This window comes from Mus musculus, chromosome 8, assembly GCF_000001635.26.
Source record: "Mus musculus strain C57BL/6J chromosome 8, GRCm38.p6 C57BL/6J".
Classification (NCBI taxonomy): Eukaryota; Metazoa; Chordata; class Mammalia; order Rodentia; family Muridae; genus Mus; species Mus musculus.
The window spans coordinates 64,935,164-64,945,533 of NC_000074.6; the positions used below are offsets into that span (position 1 = coordinate 64,935,164).

Genomic DNA, 10,370 nt, shown 5'->3' on the forward strand with positions numbered 1-10,370 from the left:
CCTTTGTAAGAATCCCGTGGGTGGGGAGCTAGAACGTCTCAGACTAAAGTAAGTGATGGAAAGTCTCATGACCTGAAAGGCCCGGAACAGAGTCTGATTTTATTCAGTGTGAGGGCAAAGCCATTTGAGCATTCTGAACAAAGGAACATCATAATTTGATTTTTTTTCTTCTTACAGATCACTCTGACTAATATATAGAAAACAGACTGAGATGAGAATTGAGACTGAAACAAAGAAATTGCTTACAAAGCCATGGAAATACCCAGGAGCATCTGGCATGTGGCTCAGGCGGTGATCTCAGCCCATGGGAGCCAAAGGCAGGAGCTCCAGGCCAGCCTGGGCTGTGAGACAACATGACAAAATAAAGAACAAGCAAACAAATAAACACAACTAGTCCTGGTAACAAGAATAAACATCCTGGAAAAGGGGAAAAGCAAAAGATGGGGTAGAAAATGGGTTTTCTATACATTTTGTGACTAGAGCCAACAGGGCCTATGTGTTGGCTAGGCTCTGGACTAGCTCCAAGTTTTTAGGCCTTCATGGCTGTTTAAAAAGAAAGTTTTTAACTTTTCTGCTTTTCACCAGAAAGTGAAAAGACACCATAAACCCCACTTGTCTCCATTAAAGAACAGGCCTGATTTCCAAAAAACGGCCGTAAGGCACCAGCTCCAGGAACCAACTATAAAATCCAAAACAAGATCATAAACACCCTCCTAAAGAACAGCCTGGGGGTAACGACAAAAATGGGGAAATATCTTATCTCAGAACGGGTCATTTGTGCTGGGCAGCCCTCTCTTATCCTATGGTTAAACATTCATGACAGGAATGCAGACCACTGACCACCTGTGACCCCATAGCACCCACCAATGAAATTTTAGATTTCCTAGTCCCTCTAGAGAGTTTCCCCAGTTCCCTATGTGCCTGCACACATTTGTCAGTAGTCACCATCTCAAAAGATGGTTAACCCCTGCACACTAGTTGTTTCTGCAGAATAAACGCTCTTTGTTTTTGCATACTGAGTCTGAGGTCTCCCTTCAGCGATTTTCAGATTCTTACAAAAGAGAATTTATTTATTTTTTGTTTTTGTTTTTTTTAATATTTTTTATTAGGTATTTTCCTCATTTACATTTCCAATGCTATCCCAAAAGTCCCCCATACCCTCCCCCCTACTCCCCTACCCACCCACTCCCACTTTTTGGCCCTGGCGTTCCCCTGTACTGGGGCATATAAAGTTTTCGTGTCCAATGGGCCTCTCTTTCCAGTGATGGCCGACTCGGCCATCTTTTGATATATATGCAGCTAGAGTCAAGAGCTCCGGGGGACTGGTTAGTTCATAATTTTGTTCCACCTATAGGGTTGCAGATCTCTTTAGCTCCTTGGGTACTTTCTCTAGCTTCTCCATTGGGGGCCGTGTGATCCATCTAATAGCTGACTGTGAGCATCCACTTCTGTGTTTGCTAGGCCCTGGCATAGCCTCACAAGAGACAGCTATATCTGGGTCCTTTCAGCAAAATCTTGCTAGTGAGTGCAATGGTGTCAGCGTTTGGAAGCTGATTATGAGATGGATCCCCCGATATGGCAGTCTCTAGATGATCCATCCACAAAAGAGTATTTATAATTGCACAGTTCATACATTTTTTATTCCCAGGTATTTTGAAACTATATGTTAAATGTGGGTCGACTTAACTTTTTGCAAAAAGATAAAACAAAAAGTTTTTTCTTTAAACAAATTCATTAACACATCTTAATTGATTCTTAGGTACTAAAACTTAAACATTCGGAGCACAACCTAGGTGCTGAATTGCATAGAGAAATGCACGTTGTTGGGCCTCAAATCAAGTCTCCCCTGGGTGTGCTGATCAGGTGTAACCTCACACTTGAAGGCGGAATCTGCAGGAAGAGTAGGAGTTCAAAGTCAACCTCAGGCCAAAAGAGAGAGCTGTATGTCTCTAAGTGAGAGGCAGAGGAAGGCAGATCTTTGTGTTCCAGGCCAGCCTGGTCTACAGAGTGAGTTCCAGGAGAGTCACGGCTACACAGAGAGACCCCCGTCTCAAAAACAAAACAAAACAAAACAAAACAAAACAAAACAAAACAAAACAAAACAAATCAGTCTCAACAACGTGGCGAGTGTAAAGCTAGCAGTGGCTGTGTGAGACACTGTAACACAACAAAACCCCACCCCCAGTGATCTGAAGCAGGGCCCCAGAATTCACATCTCTGACCAGTCACCAGTATTGCGACTGTTGCTCATGTTCCTGCTAGAGCAAAGGTCTTGGAGAAGGAAGTTTGCGGAAGACAGGGCGTCACTGGCGCCGCAGCGGGTCTTGTAGCGCTGCTACAGTGAAGTCAGGATCCAGGGAGCAAAGGTAAGCTTTCTATCCGATGATGATGCGGAGGAATCCCCAGGAAAGAAGGGTAGAAAGGACGGGGCTGGGGAGAAGGTTCACACGCGACGCGCACTTGGTGCTCTTGCAGAGGACTGGTGTTCAGTACCAGTGCCCACACGGCAAGCAGTCACCATCTTCTGTAGCTCCAGTTGTAGGGCACCTGGCCTCTGACCTCTCCGAGCTCCTGTGTGTATGTGATATACATTCCCATTCAGGCACACGTGTACATATTAAAAAGTAGTAGAAACTTGAATTTTTTTTTTGTCAGTTGGAGCAACAGTAACTAGCCAAAGCTTTCCCCTCAAACCATAGAAACTGCAGAAATGTGAGATCCAATCCTAATCTAAATATAAACACCATATTTCAAACACTTGCAAATCACTTCCCTTTCCTTCCTTTTTTAGAAACAGATGACAGAAAATCTTAAATGTTATTTCATAAGTAGATGAAGCAAGAGAGAGTGTTTATAATACTGGAGTTCAAACAACTTTGCTTCGATTCATCTTGTCACTGTTCTCTAGTTATGAGGGGTAAGTATTTGAGAAGCTCATTAGCACGCTAAGGGTGGGGCTGGAGGCACAACTTGCTTCTTTTTTGAGACAGGGTTTCTCTGTGTAGCCCTGTCTGTCCTGGAACTCACTTTGTAGACCAGGCTGGCCTCGAACTCAGAAATCCGCCTGCCTCCGTCTCCCGAGTGCTGGGATCAAAGGTGTGTGCCACCACGCCCAGCTTCACAACTTGCTTAAGTGCGTTTGCTGCCAGTTCAGAGAATGGGAGTTTGGCTCCCAGAACCCACATTGGGCAGATTGCAATTGCCTGCAACTGGCTCCTGGATCCAGGTCTAGGGGACCCAACAACCACTTCTGGATTTATTTTTTTTTTATTTTATGTATATGGATATTTTTTGGATTTCTTTTTTAAATTTTATGTATATGGATATTTTTGCCTGCATGCATGTGCTGTATGTGTGCCTGGTGTCCTCAAAGGTCAGAGAACGTTTGGAATCCCTAGGATTGGAGTTACAGATGCTTGTGAGCTGCTATGTGGGCACTGGGGATGAAACCCAAGTCCTCTGTAAGAGTAGCCAGTGCTCTTAACTGCTGAGCCAGGCCTCCGGTTCCCTTCTTAGCCTTATAGCAGATTGAAGAAGGCTTGAGGCTGTTCGTCAATACTATACCTCCATGTTTATTATGTAGGGATGCTCACATATAAAATCACTGCATCTCTTCCCCTAGAGCAGACTGTGCAACTCCCTAAAATTTGCAATTATTTGAGTATATCCAGTTGAAAGATTGCCATGGGCCAGGCAGTGGTGACACACGCCTTTAATCCCAGCACTTGGGAGGCAGAGGCAGGCAGATATCTGAGTTCGAAGCCAGTCTGGTCTACAGAGTGAATGCCAGGACAGCCAGGGCTACACAGAGAAACCCTGTTTTGTTTTGTTTTGTTTTGTTTTTTTCTGAAAAAAAAAAAGGAAAGAAAGAAAGAAAAAAAAAGAAAAAGAAAAGAGAAGAAAGATGGGGGTGGGGGAGGCTAATACTTAAAGCCTTAAGTGAACCTGTTTTCTGTTGCTTTCCATTCATGCCTTAAAATTGTCAATTATGTAGAGCTGGGAGTTGGTCAGAGGTTCAGGGTACTTGCTGCACTTTCAGAGGATCTGGGTTTGATTCCCAGTACCCACAGGGTGATTCAACTACTGATGACTCCAGCTCCAGGGTAGCTAATGCCCTTTCTGACATCCATGAGTACCAAGCACACACATGGTGCATGCATATACATATATATACATACACACACACACAAACACACACACATGTGCAGGCAAACAACTCACACATAAAATGAATAAATCTAATAAAAATGTCATCTAAGATTTCTTTATAAAGGCAATATTGAAGACAATTTAAAAAGAATGCATGTGCAAAATCATCTCTTCGGCAACGTAGCAACCTTATTCTGTTGTCTCAATCTTGCAATTTTAAAATAATTTCAGAAAGGGCTGAGAAGAAGGCTCTGCTGAGCCTAAGAGAATGTCCTCTTCTCTTCCATAGGGGCCAAGTTTAGCTCCCAGTCCATAGTGAGCAATTTACAGCTGCCTATAACTCCAGATCCAGGGCATCTAAATGCTCTCTTTTGCCCTGTGGGCACCTGTGCACACACAAGGCATAGGCATGTATACACATGTATACATACACATAAATTTAAAAAGTCTTAAAAAGTAAATTTCAGATGAAAACTTTTTCTTCCATCAGAAACACCCACTTTCCTGTGTTCAAAGTACACTGCATACAATAAAATGGCAAGTGTCTGGGTGTAGTGGTGCTTGCCCAAAGTCCCAGAGCTCAGGCGGCAGCAGGCAACTCTCCGTGGGTTCAAGGTCAGTGTGTACAGTGAGTTCCAGGACAGCCAGGGCTCTGTAGGGAGAATTTCTCTCTCTCTCTCTCTCTCTCTCTCTCTCTCTCGCTCGCTCGCTCGCTCGCTCTGTTTTGCCTGGTTTGATGGTATACACCTGTAATTCCAACACTTAGGAGGCTGCAGACGGAGGAGCCACACAAGTTAGAGGCAAGCGTGCATCATACAAAAAGGTTTTTTTTCCAGCTTGGGAGAGTGAGCTTCCGTCTCAAACAAGCAAAGTAGAGATAGCTGGAGAGATAGATCAGTGGTTAAGCGTGCTTTCCAGAAGGCTGGGGTTTAGTTCTCAACATCTATATAGTTGTACACAAACAGCCATGTTTCCAGTTCCCGGGGATTCAAGCATCTCTTCTGGTGTCTCTGTGGACACAGTGTGCCTGGAGAAGAAAACCACTCGCATACATAAGCAATGGCAGATCTTGTGTCAAGGGAGGTGGACAGTGTTTCTGATGATAGTAGCGGAAGTTGTACTCTGACCTACACACACGCACACACACACACACACACACACAGAGAGAGAGAGAGAGAGAGAGAGAGAGAGAGAGAGAGAGAGAGAGAGAGAAACCTGAGAGCTCACATCCAGATCCACAAACAGGAAGCACAGAGAGAGCACACTGGGAATGGTGCTAGTCTTCCGAAACCTCAAAGCCAGCCCCAGTGACACACCCCCTCCAACAAGGCCACACCCCCATCCTTCCCTAACAGTTCCACCAACTGCTGGTCTAGATATCAAACATATGAGCCTATGGGGCATTCTCAGTCAAACCACACCTTCACGTAGGCGGTGGAAAGCCTAGGACGTTGTTCTCACGTGAGCTTACATTTTGCTGGAGCTCTGGCCACAGACAGGGAGCAGATCTCTCTGCATAGGAAGCCCCCAGGAGTAACCTTCATTGTTCGCTGAGTGTAATATCCATTACTGTATCAACGCTTGATATTAGCATGTATGCCATGAATATCAATTCTCTTTTCCTGGTCTTATTAAAGGGAAAGCAAAGTCATCTACACTGTAGTTTTTCAAAGCCACAGGTTTGAAATATTCCTTAATTTTGGTTGTTCACCCTGGCTTCTTGTGTCTGTCCCCTCACTGTAAGACTTACAGTGACTGCTAATGCGGGGCTCAAAAGTCTGGCCTTGGTGACCTAAACATGGTGATATTGGCACCGGTAGTAGGGGTCTCCTCCTTATGTAAGGAGCGTGATGCCCATCTCACTGTATTACCCCGACTGGCCGCTAGCTGCCTCAGTTTCTAAGTATATATTACTCTGTCACATGGAACTCTTACATTTTAAAATTACAACTTTGGGCATGGTAGTGAGGCTGCAATTCCAGCACTTGGCAGAAGGATCATCCGAATTTGAGGCCAGCTTGCTCTGCATAGTGAGTTCCACGCCAGCAAAAAGATGAAAAATTAATTGAATTCTGTCTTTAGACGTTTGGCTCTATTAGTGTCCTATCACCAAGTGCGGCACTAAGTTCTTTTCAAAGTCTAGCTCACTTTGCTTTCTTAGAAGTCACTTTTAAAGCCTCTCAACTATACCACTAAAAGGAATCAGGACCATCATTGTAAGGGCTTAGCCAGAAACTGAAAATTTGATAGCCTACAGCAGCGTTATCTTTGTCGGACTAACATGGGAACAGCGCCACTCAGTGGTGATCATAGGAACTGCACCACTAAAGTCTACGACGTTGCCAGTCACCTCCTCTAATCTCCCACATCATTCACAGTGCCCCAAAACACACAGTGTAAATCACGACCTGCCCTGACTCCATTGCTTGAATCTAGGAAGCAGCTACTGGTGTGGTGTAGGGATGCAGCGCTCAGTAGAGAGCGATGTAAAGAGGTGGAGAAATTGTATCTTCACAGAGCCTGGGAGTTAGTCCCGAGCAGATGGCCTGAGTTCCATCTGGCAACCCAAATAGTGGAGGGAAATAACGGACTCTAGAGGTTGTCCTCTCATCTCCACGTGTGCACTGTAATACTCTCGTGACCCTTCCACCTCACCCCTCCCGTCCACCATAATAAATAAAAAATAATGTTTTTTTTTTTTAAATACAAGAGGAAAGAGAACAGAAACGTATACACACAGGCATGTACACACACACACACACACACATCCATGAAAGTAAAAGTTGAGGGGACAGTAAGGGAACATAAGAAGTTGGGGGGGAGCTAACGGGAGGGTATGGTAGAGCACAGTACATTAGTGCATAAAAATGTCATAATGCAGCGTTATTATATACAATTAATATATGATAAGAAAAGAGTTCTTCTTTTGTAGGGAAGAAATACTTGTGGGGCGGGCCTGAGGGGGTTGGTGACACACACCTACAGTCCCAGTACTTACTGGTGAGGTGGAGGCAGGAGGATCAGAAGGCCAATGCTATCCTTGGCCACATACTTAGTTGGAGTCCAACCTGGCCTACATGAGACCCTGTGTCAACAAAAGTAAAACAACAAATATATTTTGATAAACTATTTGGGGAAGGGGCTACAGCGTCGAGAAACTGCGCAGACAACAAAATGTGAGCTATACACGGATGCAGGAAACAAGGAGAAATGTTCCTTTGGGGTTTTCGCCAATTAGAGAAATCCGGAGGAGAGAAGCAGGGCAGTGGCGGCACAGCGGAAACAGGTGAGGACCCTGCACTCCCCCCCCCCCTCCCCAGCCCTTCAGGAAATCTGCAGAATCAGCAAACACCCGGCAGAGACTGGATTCTTGCAGAAGAGCAATGGCAGGTGAACAAAGAGAAATGAGGGTTACTCCTGAGCGATCTGCTGCCCGTCTGCTGTGGGGCGGGGGCAGTGATAAGCCACAGGCGCTCAGCAGTCTCACCCATGAGCCCTCAGCTTCTCAGCCCCTTTGGCTCTAGGTTACATAACTCTAGGATTGTGGTGATTAGTCTTGAGTGTCAATTTGATGGGCTTTACGATCACCATGGAAACAAACCTCTGGGGAGGTGTAGAGGGCACTTTTAGATTAGGATGAAATAGGAAGACTCCCCTCACCCTAAATATGGGCAGCACCATTCCATGGGCTGGGATCCTGGAACTGAGCCCCCAGCACCACCTCTAAAGGTGAGCACTCTCATCGTCTGAGAGTTGAGCACCAGATCCCTCCCCTAAGAGCTGAGCGCCAGCTACATCCTCCACCCCCTGGGAACTGAGCACCAGCTGCACCCCACATCCCCTGTGAGCACCAGCCTCACCCTCCACCCCCACCCATGCTTCCTGCCTCTTGAGATGAGCGATTGCCTGGAGCTCCCGCTGTGTGAGGATCCTGTCGGGATGGACTATGTAGATGAGCTATGAGGCAAAATAAACCTTCCTTCCTTAAGTCTTCCTGATACTCTGTCTCCAAAACAAGAAAAGTATATGATACACTGATCAAAAGGCAGGGTCTCATATTCCAGGTGTAGAGATAAATATGTCCAAAAGCATAGAGGTGGGGCTGGGAGGCAGGTGTGAGGGTGATCATCCCATCTCTGAGGAGAGATGAACCGAAGCCTCATAAGGCCATTTGCTAAAATTCACCGGTGCTGAATTTAGCATCGATGCCATCTGAACTTCTTCCAGGGGAAACATCTAATCAGGGAGATTGGGCAGAGTGATTTTCACTTGCTTAGGATGATGCTGAAATTAATCAAAAGGCATTTATTAGATACTTAATTGCACTTAGTGCAGTGCTGGAGGCCCACAAAGAGCACTGTGTGCACCTGGCCCCTCCACCCCAGCAATTTATAATATAGAGCAGTGGAGAGATGGGGAGGGGAGGGGACGGGACAGGAAGGAAGCCAGAATTTCATGAGGTCCTCAAACATAGCAGTCTCATGCAAAGGAAGATATTTCTTTTTCAGTGTTGGAGATTGAAGCTACTCTTCCTCCAGCTCGTGAGGCAAGCTTCTACCACTTACTCTGCCTTTATAAATGTCCGTCTGTCCACTTTACAGACAAGGAAAGTGCTGGAAGTCGAATTTAAGTTGAGCTTGGTTATTCTAAGGCTCTCTGCTCAGCACTGGTTAGCCTTGGATGGACTGCAGACAGACAGGAAAATGTGCTCAGAATAAAAGGTGTTCTTAAAACTGTAAGACATGGCTGGCACAATAGCCAAGCCAGTCAAAGCTCGAGCCATGCCAGCTGATGACCTGAGTCTGAACCCTGGAACCCACGGTGGGAGAAGAGGAATAGCCGTGCCCTCCATGCACGGTGTAGCATGCACACAGGCACACATTCACATGCCTGTGAGTGTGCACACACACAGTAACAATAGTGAATATAAGTAAGAGTGAATTATGTGATGAGCTGTAATCCCAGTGTTTGGGCAACAGAAACAAAAAATATCAGGAATTCAAGGTCATCCTGTCAACTACACAACAAGTTCAAGGCCAGCCGGAGCTCCGTGCCAGTCTGTGCTGAAAAAGAAGAAAAACCTAAGAAGAGATGACAAGACAGGGAAAGGGAAAGGTGGCAAGAAGGAAGGAAGGACGGACAGAAGGACAGACAGGAAATACACAGACAATCAGAGGGTGGTTGCCAATCTGATGTCCTCAGCCTTCCTGGCCTATTTCACGTCCTCTCAGCGACCTGCACACACAGGCCCTGTTTGTTCTGTTCCTTACCACGGCTCTCATTTTACTTCTCTGGCTGCTTGCTAACCCATTCTTCAGCATCCTGTGTTTCTTACCTGTCATGCAGGACAGGATCACAAGTTCAAGGTCATCTGTAGCCACAGAAGGAATTGGAGGCCAGCCTAGGCTACATAAGACTCTGCCTCAAAACACAAAAGAAAAAAAAAAAGTCCAACACAGCTAAACTAGATCTGAATCCAACTTTACTTATTTTTAAAGTATGTTTAGATTTTTTGTTTTGTTTATTATTCCTCTGTGGGGTGGGGTATCCGTGGTGTGGTGTAATAAATGGAGGTCGGGGAAAACACTGTGGAGTTGGTTCTTTCCTGCTACTTAAAAAAAAAAAAAGATTTACTTATTTATTTTATGCATGTGAGTAGACTGTTGCTGTCTTCAGACACTCCAGAAGAGGGCATCAGATCCCATTATAGATGGTTTTGAGACACCTTGTGGTCGATAGGAATTGAACTCAGCCAGTGTTCTTAACTGCGGAGTCATCTCTCTAACACTTTCCTGCTACTTTTCATGGGTTTAGGGGATTGAACGAAAGTCATCAGGTCAGGCTTTCAGAGTAAGCACCTTTACCTGCTAAGCCACTCAATGGCCTGACTTTCTATATTCTTAATAAAGAATTAATCAAGGAGGGAGAGGGGGGAGGGGGAGGGGGAGGGGTAGAGGGAGAGGGAGAGGGAAAGAGGGGAGGGGGAGAGGGAGGGAGAGGGAGAGGGAAAGAGGGGGAGGGGGGAGAGGGAGAGGAGAGTGAGAGAGAGGGAGGGATTGTTAAGTGACACATGATCCTGTAAGTATGTAATCTTACACTCATTACATCACACACAAACAGGCACATGCTCAAGCATGCACACACACATTTCACATTGCTGCCTTGCAATCAGAAAGGGGACTAGCTGGGAAAAGAAAGGGAATGAGTGGGAGGGGGCAAGA

At 45.6% G+C, this 10,370-nt stretch overlaps 1 long non-coding RNA gene across 1 annotated transcript; it reads left to right on the forward strand.

Moving 5' to 3' along the window:
- Window positions 1-2,235: 2,235 nt before the first annotated feature.
- Gm32507 lies at window positions 2,236-9,572 on the forward strand. Its single transcript, XR_379050.2, has 4 exons — window positions 2,236-2,366; window positions 2,792-2,917; window positions 7,289-7,435; window positions 8,658-9,572. It is a non-coding gene; the product is annotated as a predicted gene, 32507 (long non-coding RNA).
- Window positions 9,573-10,370: the final 798 nt, after the last annotated feature.